Below are 14,978 nucleotides of genomic sequence, written 5' to 3' on the forward strand. Positions count from 1 at the left end.
GTATGAAAATGAAAAACTGGTATTTTACTTTGTTGTTCTGAACTATGCTGTTCCCTCCATGTAATGTATTTGTATTAAGTGCAAATGATAAAGAATTCACACAGAAGTTAAATTTAATTAGAATTGTATAATTCTTAACATTTATGTCATGCTTTATAACTTCAAAATGCTGTACAAATATTCAGATTCTGAAAATAGAGAAGTATTAATTATGTAGCCACAGACACTGAATTGTAATGTCTGGGTTCTTTCTCAGACCCTAATATGTAATATGCAGCTACTGGCTTGATGATTTGGATGCCTTTTGCCCTAGCTCTACCCATGTTATATAGCAATAGAAGCTTCTTTGCCTTAGCTGTTTTTAAAAAAACAACACATCAGCACACCGCTCTTCTTCACCCAAAAATAAATGGGGAGAAAAAAAACAAGGTGGGGAAGAGGGGGCAAGGAATTTGTGTCTAGTTTTGCTCTACACCATTACTTGGACAATTTGCCCATGCTTTCAAGTGCTGAGAAGGAGAGTCATCAGACTTGCTACCTGCAGGTTGCAGTTCACCTTCATGCAACAGAACTCAACCCTCAGTTACTCCAAGATTCAAGTACTGCCAGCCAAAGCCATAGATCCCCTTCTCTCCTGCCACCCCAGAAGCCAGGACATGGGAGTTAGGATTCCTAACAGCTTCCCCTTGTGTGGAGGAGGCATAGAGGGGACTCCAGTGACTCCCTTTCCTCCAGTATGGAATCTGGAATGTCTATGAAATGACTGTTCCATGTGTCTTTATCCAGAACCACACCTGGTAGTCAGTGTGGGGTAGGGTGGGAGAGATCTACCTACTAAAGAGCCTAGCAGGTTTTTTTTGGGGGGGGGGGGGGTTTCCTGCCTCCTTAGGGGCAGGCATTTCTTTTTCAGACCTCCCTTTTGCAGAACAGAAATTGAAAACAAGAGTGGTGAGGAATGTTTAATTCAATCAGTTGTGTCTTTTTAGAGCTGTGTGGCCAGGTTTCTCTGAGGGTACTTGAATCCTATTTTTTTTGTTTTCTTTCACTGAACACTGGTAGCAGCTATTTCCCTTGAAGAACCTCTGGAAGTGCAAACTTAGCAGACAAACAAAAAGAAAGGAGAAAGGAAAGGTCTGTATCTCCTGTTTTTCCCACCCCCTATTGTGGAATTCAGGAATAGAGCTCTTGTTCTCTGGGCATCTAGACCCATCCTCTGAAGCTCCACCAGCCAACTATTTCTGAAGACACCTCAGGCCAGGCAGGAGCAGAGCCAAATAAGCAGTTGCTTTAAACGGCATCCAGAGGATACTCATACCCTTCTTCCTCACATGGTAAGCCACCTAAAGCACAGCACAGCTAGTCCAGCTGGAGTGGGCATGAAGTTCCTTGGGCTTCCATCGTTACTGCTGCTGCTGACTGTGATGCCCCATGTGGTTGTTCCTTTGACAGCAACTCAGACCCTGTGTAGCACTGGATGCTGGTAAGGGATTTCTGGGTTTAGGTGTTCATTCATTTAGTATCTCTCTGACTCCTGTCCTCCAGGTGATGTGCCAGCCCTCATTTCCAGTTGGCCCTTCTTAGGTGGGTTTCATCATTCAGATTCTACGTGTAGGGATGTCTCAGCACCTCCTGAGTTGGAGGGTAGTGCACCATACTAACTGCATGACCAACCCTGTTTAATAAAGGTCCACTGACTGATGTGGGTATCTTCATGGCTCCTAACTTGCTGATTCATTTGGAACTCCTCAGTAGGCAAAGAGAATGTGGGGAGAACCTTGCTTGTCACAGGGGATGTAGGAATGCCAATAGCAATTAGTTGATTGTTCAGCAAGCAACAGCACAGTAATGAGTGGGCACTATGTGGTCAGGCAAGTACCAATACAACCTGCTGCCGTGGCTGTACTGGCCCTATTGGGGCTCAGCCTCTCACAGGTCACAAAGCAGGGAACCTTCGCATTTCTCAGCAAAGAAGAAGCAATTTCAGTCACCATCAGCATTGATTCTGTGTGTTGGAGTTTGATCTTTTTCTTGTGGCATTTGAAGCTATCTTAAAAGCATCTTTATGTGAGTGTGTGTGTGGGGGGGGGGAGAATATGCAAAACCCATAATGGGGCAGTAGTCAGCCAATTTCTAGATATAATGGATTGCAAAATATCATACATTAAATCTTCATCAGATGCATAAAGTGGAAAGTACAGTGAGGAGATTTTATATACACACAGACCATAAAAAAATATACATTGTAAGGAGAGTGATCACTTGAGATGAGCTATTACCAGCAGGAGAGTGGGGTGGGGGGAGAGAAAACCTTTTTAAGTGTTAATGAAGGTGGGCCATTTCCAGGAGTTAACAAGAACGTCTGAGGAACAGTGGGGGTGGAGGGAGAAAAAAACAAGGGGAAATAGTTTCACTTAGTATAATGTCTTAACCACTCCCAGTCTCTGTTCAAGCCTAATGTTAATTTTATCCAATTTGCAAATTAATTCCAATTCAGCAGTCTCTCGTTGGCGTCTGTTTTCGAAGTTTTTTTTGTTGAAGGATTGTCACTTTGAGATCAGAAATCGAGTGACCAGAGAGATTGAAGTGTTCTCCGACTGGTTTATGAATGTTATAATTCTTGACATCTGATTTGTGTCCATTTATTCTTTTACGTAGAGACTGTCCAGTTTGCCCAATGTACATGGCAGAGGGGCATTGCTGGCACATGATGGCATATATCACATTGGTGGATGTGCAGGTGAATGAGCCTCTGATAGTGTGGCTGATGTGATTAGGCCCTATAATGGTGTCCCCTGAATAGATATGTGGACACAGTTGGCAAGGGGCTTTGTTGCAAGGATAGGTTCCTGGCTTAGTGTTTTTGTTGTGAGGTGTGTGGTTGCTGGTGAGTATTTGCTTCAGGCTGGGGGGCTGTCTGTAAGCAAGGACTGGCCTGTCTCCCAAGATCTGTGAGAGTGATGGGTCGTCCTTCAGGATAGGTTGTAGATCCTTGATGATGCGTTGGAGAGGTTTTAGTTGGGGGCTGAAGGTGGTGGCGAGTGGCGTTCTGTTATTTTCTTTATTGGGCCTGTCCTGTAGTAACAGTTAACTTAGGCTTGAATAGAGACTGGGAGTGGATGGGTCATTACACAAAGTAAAACTATTTCCCCATGTTTATTCCCCCCCGCCCCCCACTGTTCTGCAGACGTTCTTGTCAACTGCTGGAAATGGCCCACCTTGATTATCACTACAAAAGGTCCCCCCTTCCCCCCCGGCCCACTCTCCTGCTGGTATTAGCTCATCTTAAATGATCACTCTCCTTACAGTGTGTATGATAACACCCATTGTTTCATGTTCTCTGTGTATATAAATCTCCCCACTGTATTTTCCACTGAATGCATCCAATGAAGTGAGCTGTAGCTCATGAAAGCTTATGCTCAAATAAATTTGTTAGTCTCTAAGGTGCCACAAGTACTCCTTTTCTTTTCATGGATACTAAGTTTTTTAAAGCACTTATTTTTCAGTTAAATTTAATTTAAGCTAATTAACACATGTAAATTCTCAGAAAATTTATTCTCTGCCCAAAGTGCCATCTGTTTGGGGAGGATACTCTGTATTTTGTGTAGGGCATGTCTACACTTCCTTGCAGTCCAGACTACAGAGGTGTGAACTGCAGTATGCGCTGTAACTCCTCTATTTCAGACTCTGCCAGCATGAACTAAAATGTTCCTAGCTCATGTTCCTAGTTCTCCTGTTTGAAGAGGGCTAGAATGATCACATTTGGGGGAGGGGGGCGGTGACTGGGTGCTAGGGACTCTAGGATATAGTTACTTTGACTCAGGTTTCTGCAGTGTGGATGCCAGAGCCCTAGATTCGAACATGGGTTAGAAATGTCTTAAAATAGAGTTAAAATACGATGTAGATGCCCAAGCCCAGGGTTTCCTTACACAGGTCAGCTGACTCGAGTCCAACTAACCCTGAGCTTACATTGCAGTGTAGATATACCCATGGTGACCTCCAGGTGATCCTAATCATTATATTAACATTTGAGCCTTTGATACTCCATATAAAAAAAAAATTGATTACTAATTTCTTTAGCCGAGTTTTGAATGGCCGCACCTTCCAGAGCCCCGTATATATCATGGGGTTCTTCAGAAGATCTAATGGTGATGGGATTTTTTTTTTTTTTTGGCCCAGGTCTCGTGTGTTACAAGTGGTGTGCAAGAACTATCCTTTGACTGCTGGGATCGCTAGAGATACTGATGATTGTATTGTTTCTCTTAATCCTAGTGGGCATATTTATTTAATCTAATCTAATCATTCACACATCAGACCTTCCCCCCCCCCCCCCAAAAAAAATCACACCACACACCTGGGGAGGTTGTGACATTAATTATACTATTTTATAGGGAGCTCTTAAATCTCTTTAAATACTCCACTTGTAGTGTTTAAGTGGAGAGCTTCACAAAACATATATGGTAAAGAATGAAAAATTAGGCACCACCAGCAACCACACACCACACAACAAAAACAATAACCCAGGAACCTATCCTTGCAACAAAGCCCCTTGCCAACTGTGTCCACATATCTATTCAGGGGACACCATTATAGGGCCTAATCACATCAGCCACACTATCAGAGGCTCGTTCACCTGCACATCCACCAATGTGATATATGCCATCATGTGCCAGCAATGCCCCTCTGCCATGTACATTGGTCAAACTGGACAGTCTCTACATAAAAGAATAAATGGACACAAATCAGACGTCAAGAGTTACAACATTCAAAAACCAGTCGGACACTTCAGTCTCTTTGGTCACTCGATTACAGACCTAAAAGTGGCAATTCTTCAACAAAATAACTTCAAAAACAGACTCCAACAAGAGACTGCTGAATTGGAATTAATTTGCAAAGTGGATACCATTAACTTAGGCTTGAATAAAGACTGGGAATGGATGTGTCATTACACAAAGTAAAACTATTTCCCTATGTTTATTCCACCCCACCCCCCCCACCCAGTCGCCCTTCACTGTTCCTCACACATTCTTGTCAACTGCTGGAAATGGCCCACCTTGATTATCTCTACAAAAGGTTATTTCCTCCCCCTTGCTGGTAATCGCTCACCTTACCTGATCACTCTCGTTACAGTGTGTATGGTAACACCCATTGTTTCATGTTCTCTGTGTATATAAAATCTCCCCACTGTATTTTCCACTGAATGCATCCAATGAAGTGAGCTGTAGCTCACGAAAGCTTATGCTCAAATAAATTTGTTAGTCTCTAAGGTGCCACAAGTACTCCTTTTCTTTTTGCGGATACAGACTAACAGGGCTGCTACTCTGAAACCTGACATTAGGATGTTACAGTACAGCATGATGGAATCAAACAACATTGGGTGGTGGTAAACTTGATCAGCTTTGAAAATTTTTGGCAATGCTGACATCCCTTGAGATATCTATGGTATTAAAGGGATAGAGTGAACTTCGGAATCACATTTCTCTCAGAATTCTGCCCCCCGCCCCACGTTTATTACAAGAAATGTGTAAGATTTCTGTAACTGGAAGATATTATAGAAAACAGAACAGGGTAGATAAGTCATATGTTTCTGTTTAAATGAAACCTTTGTAATACTAAATTTGAAATTATAACAACCTGTGTTAAGGCCTAAATTTATTATAATCTATTAAATGTGTTTAAATTATGTACATAAAGGGTATTAAGCAATATCATTTTGCTGCTAAAATTTTGGAGAAAGTTAAACCACTGACCTGGTGTAAGGTCACTGGCTAAGCACCTGAAAGCAGTGTGTTGAAGTACTACACCAACTTTTGAGATCAGGTGCAGAGAGACTAGTTCAGTTCAATTTCTTAGTTCATTCGAAGTTTAGAAACCAACCGAGAGTTGAAAAACCAAGAAGGCTTGTTTTTCTCTTCCAATGTATTAATAAGAACTAGATGTGACAGGATGAGTTCCAGTACTTCTCAAATCTTGAAGGACATGATGACCAGAAGCGATCAGTTAATTTCTCTAAAGGTAATATTTCCTATGTTTAATAAATCAGTTAGTTTTACGTACAAAACTTGTTTTGGGAAATTTTTTTATATGTATCAAACATGTTTAAGGTAGTTTTATTTAAGAAAAAAAATTTAAGGCTGTTTTTGTGCATTTTTAATTAAATTTGAATTTCCATCCAGTTAGACCTCGACACAAATCACAAGTAAAAAAGTCATCAACTAGTGAAAATAAAGAATGCGTCATTCACCATTTACCGTTTTCTAACATAATAAAAAGCTAAAAAGTAAGAATCTGAATAAAATGTAAGTTAAAGTGTACAATTGTTTTAAATGTATGTGCATAGTGCATCTATTTGATTAGCAAAAAGATGCACTAAATTTAGTGTGAAAGCTATATTTTGTTGAAAAACAACATGTTTTAATGATTACTGAGGAATGGGAGTCAACCTTTCTTTAGGAAAATAACTAAAAAGTACAAATGCAAAACAAGATTAAAATCAGTTATTTAAATCGAGGTTTCCTGCGTCCTGATTTAAATCATTATTAAAACCATTAATTTAAATGTATTTGAATTAAATCATCCCACTCTCAAACAAAATGTAACTTTATCAGTTTGCTTACTTTGACCGTTTGATGGCATTTTGTAAACAATCATCCTCTAGTGATTTTTTTTTGGGGGGGTGGGGGAAGGGTGGGTTGTTTGTTTTAGATAGGAACAAGAAAGGAAAAAAAGCCTGAAGTGTCTGGGGAAGGCCCATCAAAGTGAGAAGAGCAGGATCTGCAAAGGGTTTTGTCCTCAGACTAAAAAGGAGCGGGACTTTTGTTTAAAGCAGCTCTTCATGGAGGCAGCTCTTAGCCCTCAGCCTCCTGCGGTGTGGCAAGACCCGGCACCGAGCGCCTCGGTGCGAAATGCCCCGGCGGCGGCAGGGGCTGCACCTCGGTTGGACTCTGACTGAGACCCGCAGCACCAATGCTCCCCGGTACCGCAACCGGCGACATCGGCTCAGCACCGCTCCCACTCTCCTGGTCAGAAGTGGCATTGGAAGCTGGAAAAGGGAGGCTCTCCTACGCACAGACCAGCTTCCCTGGAGCCGCCTGTGGTGGTGCGTCCCAGAGGGGAGCGCCCAGGAGCAAGGGCTACAGCCCCGGGACTGTTGACTCTGGCCCTGAGAGGGGAGCCGTTGAGTCTGGTACTGTGGGACTCCCCGACCTGCAGCGTGGTAGAACTCGAGCTGCCATCTACTCCAGGCACCTTTGCGGCTGCAAGGGACCTTATTGCCATGACGGCATCAGCATCCCCTCAGCTACATGTCAAGGCCCTGGTGCCTCTGTTGTACAGCAGCGTCTCTGGGAAAGCCAGCCCTGATTCACCCATTGGCACCGTCAGTTGAGCTATGGCACCGATCCCGCTCTCAGCACTGTTCTTGCTCTCATCGCCACTCGGAGTCCCAACACCGCTCTCCTTCGTGGCGCCAGTCGTACTTGTCAGGGGCAGGGTCTTAGCAGGCGCACGGGCAGGGACCCACTCAGTGACTGTTCTGGATGCCATTGGTGTACCGCCAGGCCTAAGGTGCTCTGTTTGGGGCTTCCCGATTGGCCCCTTCCGAGGCGCAATTGCCAGAGGCTACTGCCATTCAGCCTGCTTCGGGGGGCATGGAGGTGGCGGCTACTCTCCTCACTTCAGGACCTCCTCCGATCCCAATTCCTGGGCCAGCCTCTGAGATCGGTGACACAGAACAGTGGGCCCCAACACTGCAAGGGGCTCTAGATGACCCTCTTCCTCCTCACCTGATGAGGCAGTAGCAGGTACTTTCAGTCTCCTCCAGTAGACCTCTGTGCCCACCGGGACCTCCTGCGCAGGGTGGCATGAAATATGAAGCTTCAGGCAGAGGAGGTGGTGGAGTCGGAGGACCCTGTGGTGGACATTGTAACTGCAGAAGCCCTGTCAAGGGTGGCCCTGCCTCTCATTAGGACCATCCAGACTAATGCCACGACAATCTGGCAGGCCCCGGCGTCCATTTCCCTGACGGCCAAGGGGGTGGAACGGAAATACTTTGTCCCCTTGAAGGGGTAGGATTACCTGTTCACCCACCCACAGCCGTGTTTGCTCGTGGTTGCAGCTGTGGATGAGAAGGAGCGGCATGGCCAGCAGGTTCCAGCGCCCAAGTTGAAGGACGCCAAGCGACTTGATTTGTTTGGACGCAAAGTCTATTCTACGGGGGGGGCCTTCCACTCATGATCACTAATCAGCAGGCACTCCTGAGTCATTACAATTTTAACTCCTGGAACTCCATGCTGAAATTTAAGGAGCTGGTGCCTCCGGAGTCCAGAGAGGAGTTTGGGGCTTTGGTTGACTGGGGCAAAACAAAGGCACGGACCTCTTTGCAGGCCTCACTAGACACTGTGGACCCAGCTGTGCGTACTTTGTCCTCAGGGATCGCGATGAGGCATACCTCCTGGCTGCAAGCCTCCGGCCTGCCCGCAGAGCTTCAAAAGACACTGCATGACCTCCCCTTTGATGGAGAGGGCCTGGTTTCAGAAAAGACTGCCTCAAGACTGCATAGCCTTAAAGACTCGAGGGCGACAGTGAAGTCCCTGGGCATGCACACCCAGTCTACCCAGCGGAAACCCTTAAAGCCTCAGCACGCACAGCAGCACTCGTATCCTCCTCAGCCGAGGGCAGGATTTCTATAGGCAGTGGGGGCATAATGGCAGAGGAAGCCCTCCAACCCCCCGTCAGGACAAGGCCTGGTCCCGACCAAGCCATTGTCGAGCTCAAAACAGGCCTTTTGAAAGGACGCCTGAGGACAGTGTACCAGACCTCACTCAGGATTCTACCCCACCTTTCTTGCATCGCTTATCCCATTTCCACCGTGCTTAGTCTCAGATAACCACAGGCCGCTGGGTCCTCCGCATGGTGGAAGTGGGATACTCTCTCCAATTTTCTTCCTCCCCGTCCATCTTCAGGGACCCTTCTCACAAGCTACTCCTTATTCAGGGGGTTCAGGCGCTCCTTGCCATGGGGACGATCGAGGAGGTTCTGAGGGAACTAAGGGGCAGGGGGCTTTACTCCCGATATTTCTTAATCCCCAAGGCCAAGGGGGGCCTCCGGCCCATTACGGACCTGTGTGGACTCAACAAATTCATGGTAAAGTTGAAGTTCCGCATGGTCTCCTTGGGCACCATTATACCTTTCCTGGTCCTGGAGACTGGTACTTTGCTCTCGACGTGAAGGACGCGTACTTCCACATAGCGATTCATCTGGCTCACAGATGCTTCCTCCGCTTTGTGGTCAACCGCGAACACTACCAGTTCATGGCCCTTCCCTTTGGACTTTCCACGGCCCTCTGGGTGTTCACCAAATGTATGTCGGTCATGGCAGCCTTCCTTCGTCGACGGCTGGTGCAAGTATACCCTTACCTCGATGACTGGCTGATCCAGAGTCACACCAGAGAACAGGTGCAGTCCCATCTCCGTCTGGTCAGGGACACGTTTCTTCGGCTGGGCCTCCTCCTCAATGTAGCAAAATCAACCCTAGAACCGACCCAGAGGATAGAATTCATTGGGGTGGTTCTGGACTCTGTTCAGGCGCGAGCCCTCCTGCCAGACGCTCATTTCCAAGCTATCGTGGGCGTCATCCGGAGCCGTTAGAGATTCCGCACCTTATCAGCAAGAAGTTGCCTGAGTCTTCTCAGCCACATGGCTTCCTTTTCATACGTGACCAGGCATGCCAGGCTCGACTCCGCCTGTTACAAGCCTGGCTCATTTCAGTCTATTGTCCTGGTCATGACAGTCTGAACTTGGTGGTCACCGTCCCGGAGAAGTTCCTGGCCTCCCTCTGATGGTGGCTAGATCCCCGGGTGGTGTGTGCACGAGTCCCTTTTCACAGTCCGCAGCCCTCCTTGTCCCTGGTTACGGATGCTTCAGCCCTGGGATGGGGCGCTCACCTCGGAGAGCTTCAGACGCAGGGCCTGTGGCCTCCGTCCACACTCTCCCTTCATATCAATGTCCGTGAGCTGGTGGCAATGCATCTTGCCTGTCAGGCCTTCCAGGAGCAGCTACAGGGTCGTTGTGTGGCGGTCCTCACGGACAGCACCACGGTCATGTTCTACATCAACAAGCGAGGGGTGGGGTGGGGAGGGGCGCCCGCCCCGCTCCGCCTGTTATAAGCCTGGCTAGTTTCGGTCTATTGCCCCGGTTGCGACAGTCTGAACTTGGTGGTCACCTCCTCTCTCAGGAGGCCGTTTGACTGTGGGAGTTTTATATAGCCCACTGTATTCACCTGGTGGTGTCCTTCCTCTCCAGCGTCCAGAACATGCTGGCGGACTGCCTCAGCAGGTCCTTCCGTACGCACGAGTGGTCGCTCCAGCCAGATGTCATCCACTCCATCTTCCAAAGGTGGGGGTTTCCCCAGGTTGACCTGTTCGCCTCCCACAGCAACCGGAAATGCCCAGTGTTCTGCTCCTTCCAAGGTCCCTGCCCAGGCTCCCTCTCAGATGGGTTTCTACTCCCATGGACAGGTCACCTATTTTACACCTTCCCTCCATTTCCCCTAGTGCACAAGGTCCTGCTCAAGATACGTAGGGACAGGGCGTGGGTGATTCTGGTGTCTCCGGCATGGCCCAGGCAGCAATGATACACAACACTGTTGGAACTGTCCGTGAACACTCCAGTCCAGTTGTCTCTTCTTCCTGACCTGCTCACTCAGGATCACTGTCGCCTCTGTCATCCCGACCTGCAGCCTCTCCACCTCATGGCATGGATGCTGTATGGCTGAATCTTTGTGCTCGGACTCCGTGCAACAAGTGCTGCTGGGCAGCAGGAAGCCCTCCACTCGAGCCATGTATCTGATGAAGTGGAAGCAATTTTCTTTTTGGTGCGGCCAGTGACGCACACCCCCTCTCCAAGCGCCGGTGCTCCTCATCCAAGGGTACCTCTTGGACCTGAAGCAGCAAGGCCTGGCCGCATCCTCTGTGAAGGCTCACCTCGCGGCCATCTCAGCCTTTCACCTGGGCATGTCGGGCCGCTCTGTCTTCGCCAATCCGATGGTTAGCCGCTTTCTCAAGGGCTTAGACTGCCTCTACCTTCAGGTCCAGCAGCCTGTCCCTATGTGGGACCTTAACCTGGTCCTTTCAAGACTCATGGGGCCCCCGTTCGAGCCGCTGGCCATATGTTCCCTCCTATATCTCTCCTGGAAGACGGCTTTCCTTGTTGCCATTACGTCGGCGAGGCATGTCTCTGAGTTAAAGGCCCTTATCTTGGAACCGGCTTACACATTCTTCCATAAGGATAAGGTGCAGCTTAGACCTCACCCGGCCTTCCTTCCCAAGGTGGTGTCGGCCTTCCATACCAGCCAGGACATTTTCCTGCCAGTTTTTTTACCCCAAACCACACGCTGGTCCCCAGGAACAGCGGCTGCATTCCCTCGACATCCACAGGGCACTTGCCTTCTACATCGAGTGCACAAAGCCATTCAGGAAATCGACCCAGCTTTTTGTCGTGGTGGTGGACCGGATGAAAGGCCTCCTGGTCTCCTCTCAACGGATTTTCTCCTGGACCATGTCCTGCATCTGTGCTTACTGTGAGCTGGCCGGTGTACCAACTCCAGCTCTCACTGTTCGATCCACCAGGGCCCAGGCCTCGGCGTCCACATTCCTGGCCCAGGTGCCAATCCAGGAGATCTGTAGAGCGGTGACTTGGTCCTCAGTGCATACTTTTGCCTCGCACTATGCCATTGTCCGGCATGCCAGAGATGACGTGGTGTTTGGCAGAGCAGTGCTGCAGTCCACGTTACTTCACTCCAACCTCACCACCTAGGTAAGGCTTGGGAGTCACCTAATTGGAATCAATATGAACAAGCACTCAAAGAAGAAAAAATGGTTACTCACCTTTGTAACTGTTGTTCTTCGAGATGTGTTGCTCATATCCATTCCAACCCCGCCCCCCCTTTCCCCTCTGTTGGAGTAGCCGGCAAGAAGGAACTGAGGAGGCGTCGGGTCGGCTGGGGTATATATCGAGCGCCATGAAGGCGCCACTCCAGGGGGCTCCACAGCTGACACGCTGGGTGTTGCTAGGGTAAAACTTTCTGACGGCCATGCACATAGTGCGCGCACACCTAATTGGAACGGATATGAGCAGCACATCTCGAAGAACAACAGTTACAAAGGTGAGTAACCATTTTTTTCAAGTAGACAGTGTCCTTTTAAAGGCAACACAGTCCAGCACTGACAGCTGAAAATAAAAACTGACTCAGGGAAGTGCAGGTTTAACACTTTCTTCTCACCCAACTATCATATCAATTCATGTTGTGAGTGGAGGAAGGAAAGAGGCCAGCTGAACAGAAACCCTTAGCCTGCGCTGACCACCAGTTTGATTTACTCAAGTTAACAAAGAAGTGTTTAAATATTCACAATTAGTAATAATGATGCAAGAAAAATGTATATACATTCTAGTCATTCATAGTTTGTGTCTTGTAAGTGTAGATTCTATTTCTGTCAATTTTGAAGGGATTTTCTGTTTGGTATTTTTGTCAGTAAAGCCTTCATTTCATCAGCTCTAGATTGGTGTCTGTTCTGAGATTGTAGAATATGAATAATACTTTGTTGAACAGTAATGTTTTGATTGATATATGTTTTCTTTGTTTGGAAGATGGTTTAAGAAAGGAAAAATATACTTTTATTCCTTCTACAATGCATGAGAACACTTACTGTAGCCCAGCAAATTCTTTTTTAACCGTACACCATCTTTGGTATGAAGAGCTTTGAAATTGGCCCTGCAAACTCTGATATAATGAGCTCTCTTGCATCTCTCCCTTAATGCTACATTATGGAGGAAGGAATATAGGAATAATATTGAGGAATATCAGTTTATTGTAGATCTGTTAAGAAACTTACTTTAAAATGTTCGTAGAGAAGAAAGGAAAAGGTTATACTGTCAAAATAATTCTTTCTGAAAAGTCTTTATTTAACATAATCTTACTGAGCACTTCAAATACCCTTTTTTGCTGTGCCCCAAATATATATCTGCACTACGCTGTCTATATGTGCAATACTGCATCACATCCTGTTCTCTGTACGCTATAAATATATTGGATTGAGGTAAAAGATCAAGATTTTAGTAGCCAATTTAAAAAAAAAAAAAGGATTAATTCTGCTAGATTATTCAGACCAACTGACCGTCTGTTTGCTGAGCTGATTCATATGATTCTGTGACTCAAAAAAAGCCCGAGTCCAGGACAGGTTTCTTGCTGTACTTAAAATCTCATGCCCTATTTTTTAGGCTTCTTAGTGCTTGTCTACACTGCCCCACAGTTGAGACAAAAGGGGCGTGAATAGCAGTGTGCACTGAAGTGCTGCGCTGTAACACTCCCTTGAGAGCATGAACTAAAAGGTTAACTAACTCATATTAATGTAGTCCCCTTCAAACAGGGCTACATTTAATGTGAACAAGGAATCTTTATTTTGTGCGCGCAGTGTCCACACAGGCAGCATTTTGGTGCACAGTGCTATTCACACCCCATAATGTGAACTGCAGGGCAGTGAAGACATAGCATTAGACACATTGTTAGAAACATAAATCCTGGAGAGAAAAAAGCAAAAATTAGTGTGACAGTAAGTGAGAATATATACTGTTAAACATTCCTAGACCACTGAAGGAGTCCTGCAATTTGTTAAATTAAAACAATTTCATAGTTACTGTGAAGCTAGTGACACTGTAAAAGCAGAGTACATTTTTTCTCTTTTATGTAATATGGCTGCTGTTATTATTGCTGGAAGTCTGTGATTGGTTGAGAGTCACTCTCAGGTAAAATAGATACCTTATAGGGGATAATTAAATCTGTTAATATTCAGGACAAAAATATATTTTTAAAAGAGTATGATAACACATGTAGAACAATATTTGTAGGTTATAGAGAAAACAATTCCCATTTAGTTTGAGGCATTGACTTCCATAGTGCCTTACTGCTTTATAGGTCATTTTTCCAACCTGCCTAGAAATATTTTTTTAACATTATATTTCCATTCCAGTCCTTATGAAACCCAGTTTTCAGTTGCTATAATTTTTACAAACTTTAACCATTCCATACTGAAATTTTTAATGTTTTTCTGTCTCAGGCTAAATTTTTATTTTGAAAGTTTAAGCAAAAATGGTTCATCCATTTTTGAGAATGAGATTAGGATAAAATGTTATTTTGCCAATGATAAAAATGTCTTACAGCTGTTTCCTTGAGAGGTTCTAGTATGTCTACATGTTTTGAAGCAAGGTCTTGAAGCTAAAGAGATGAGGTTAGAGAGCTGCCTTTTTGCTATCCTTGTGAAAATTCATCTAAATTTGGCCAGATTTTAAATCTCTGAAAATCATTATTTGCACATGGTCCATAGAGGATTGTTAGAGGCTGGCAGAAAAATTCTCAACACTTCATCACCTACGAGTATGCTCCACCTCCACATAGCTCTGTACTAACCACACTGAACATGCTTTGCCCCCCCCCCCACATAGTTCATTAAACATTCAAGTAACCAGAGGGTGAACAGAATTTTTCCTGCAGTTGCTGCTAATGACATTTATATGCAGCGTTGTTGCAGCTGTGTCAGTCCCAGGATATTAGAGAGACAAGGTGGGTAAGGTGATAACTTTTATTGCACCAACATCTATTGGTGAGAGAGACAAGCGTACGGGTGTAAGCTCAAAAGCTTGTCTCTCTCACCAACAGAAGTTGGTTCAATAAAAGTTACTACCTCATCCACCTTGTCTCTGTAATTGACATTTGTGGCATCAAGCACCATAACTGGGAGCAGGGAGACTTTTTTTCTCTCCCTGTTGGCACCCAGGTGGCTTGGAGGAAAAGGAGGAAGCAGCCAAATTCAGATTTATAAGGGCAGGATGAAGAGTAGGTATGACCAGGCTGATTAGAAGAAATATGAGAAGGGGGAATGGGATTGACTGGAGCTAAAGCACTGGGAGAATGGGACAAGCCGGTGAGGA

The 14,978-nt window shown here is 45.9% G+C and overlaps 1 protein-coding gene across 26 annotated transcripts in view; it reads left to right on the top strand.

Annotated features, from left to right (window-relative positions):
• The window catches only part of GPHN (gephyrin), a 587,889-nt gene that overhangs the window by 95,852 nt on the left and 477,059 nt on the right, over nucleotides 1–14,978 (top strand). The window lies entirely within an intron of this gene.

Source organism: Caretta caretta, chromosome 6 (assembly GCF_965140235.1).
Source record: "Caretta caretta isolate rCarCar2 chromosome 6, rCarCar1.hap1, whole genome shotgun sequence".
Lineage (NCBI taxonomy): Eukaryota > Metazoa > Chordata > Testudines > Cheloniidae > Caretta > Caretta caretta.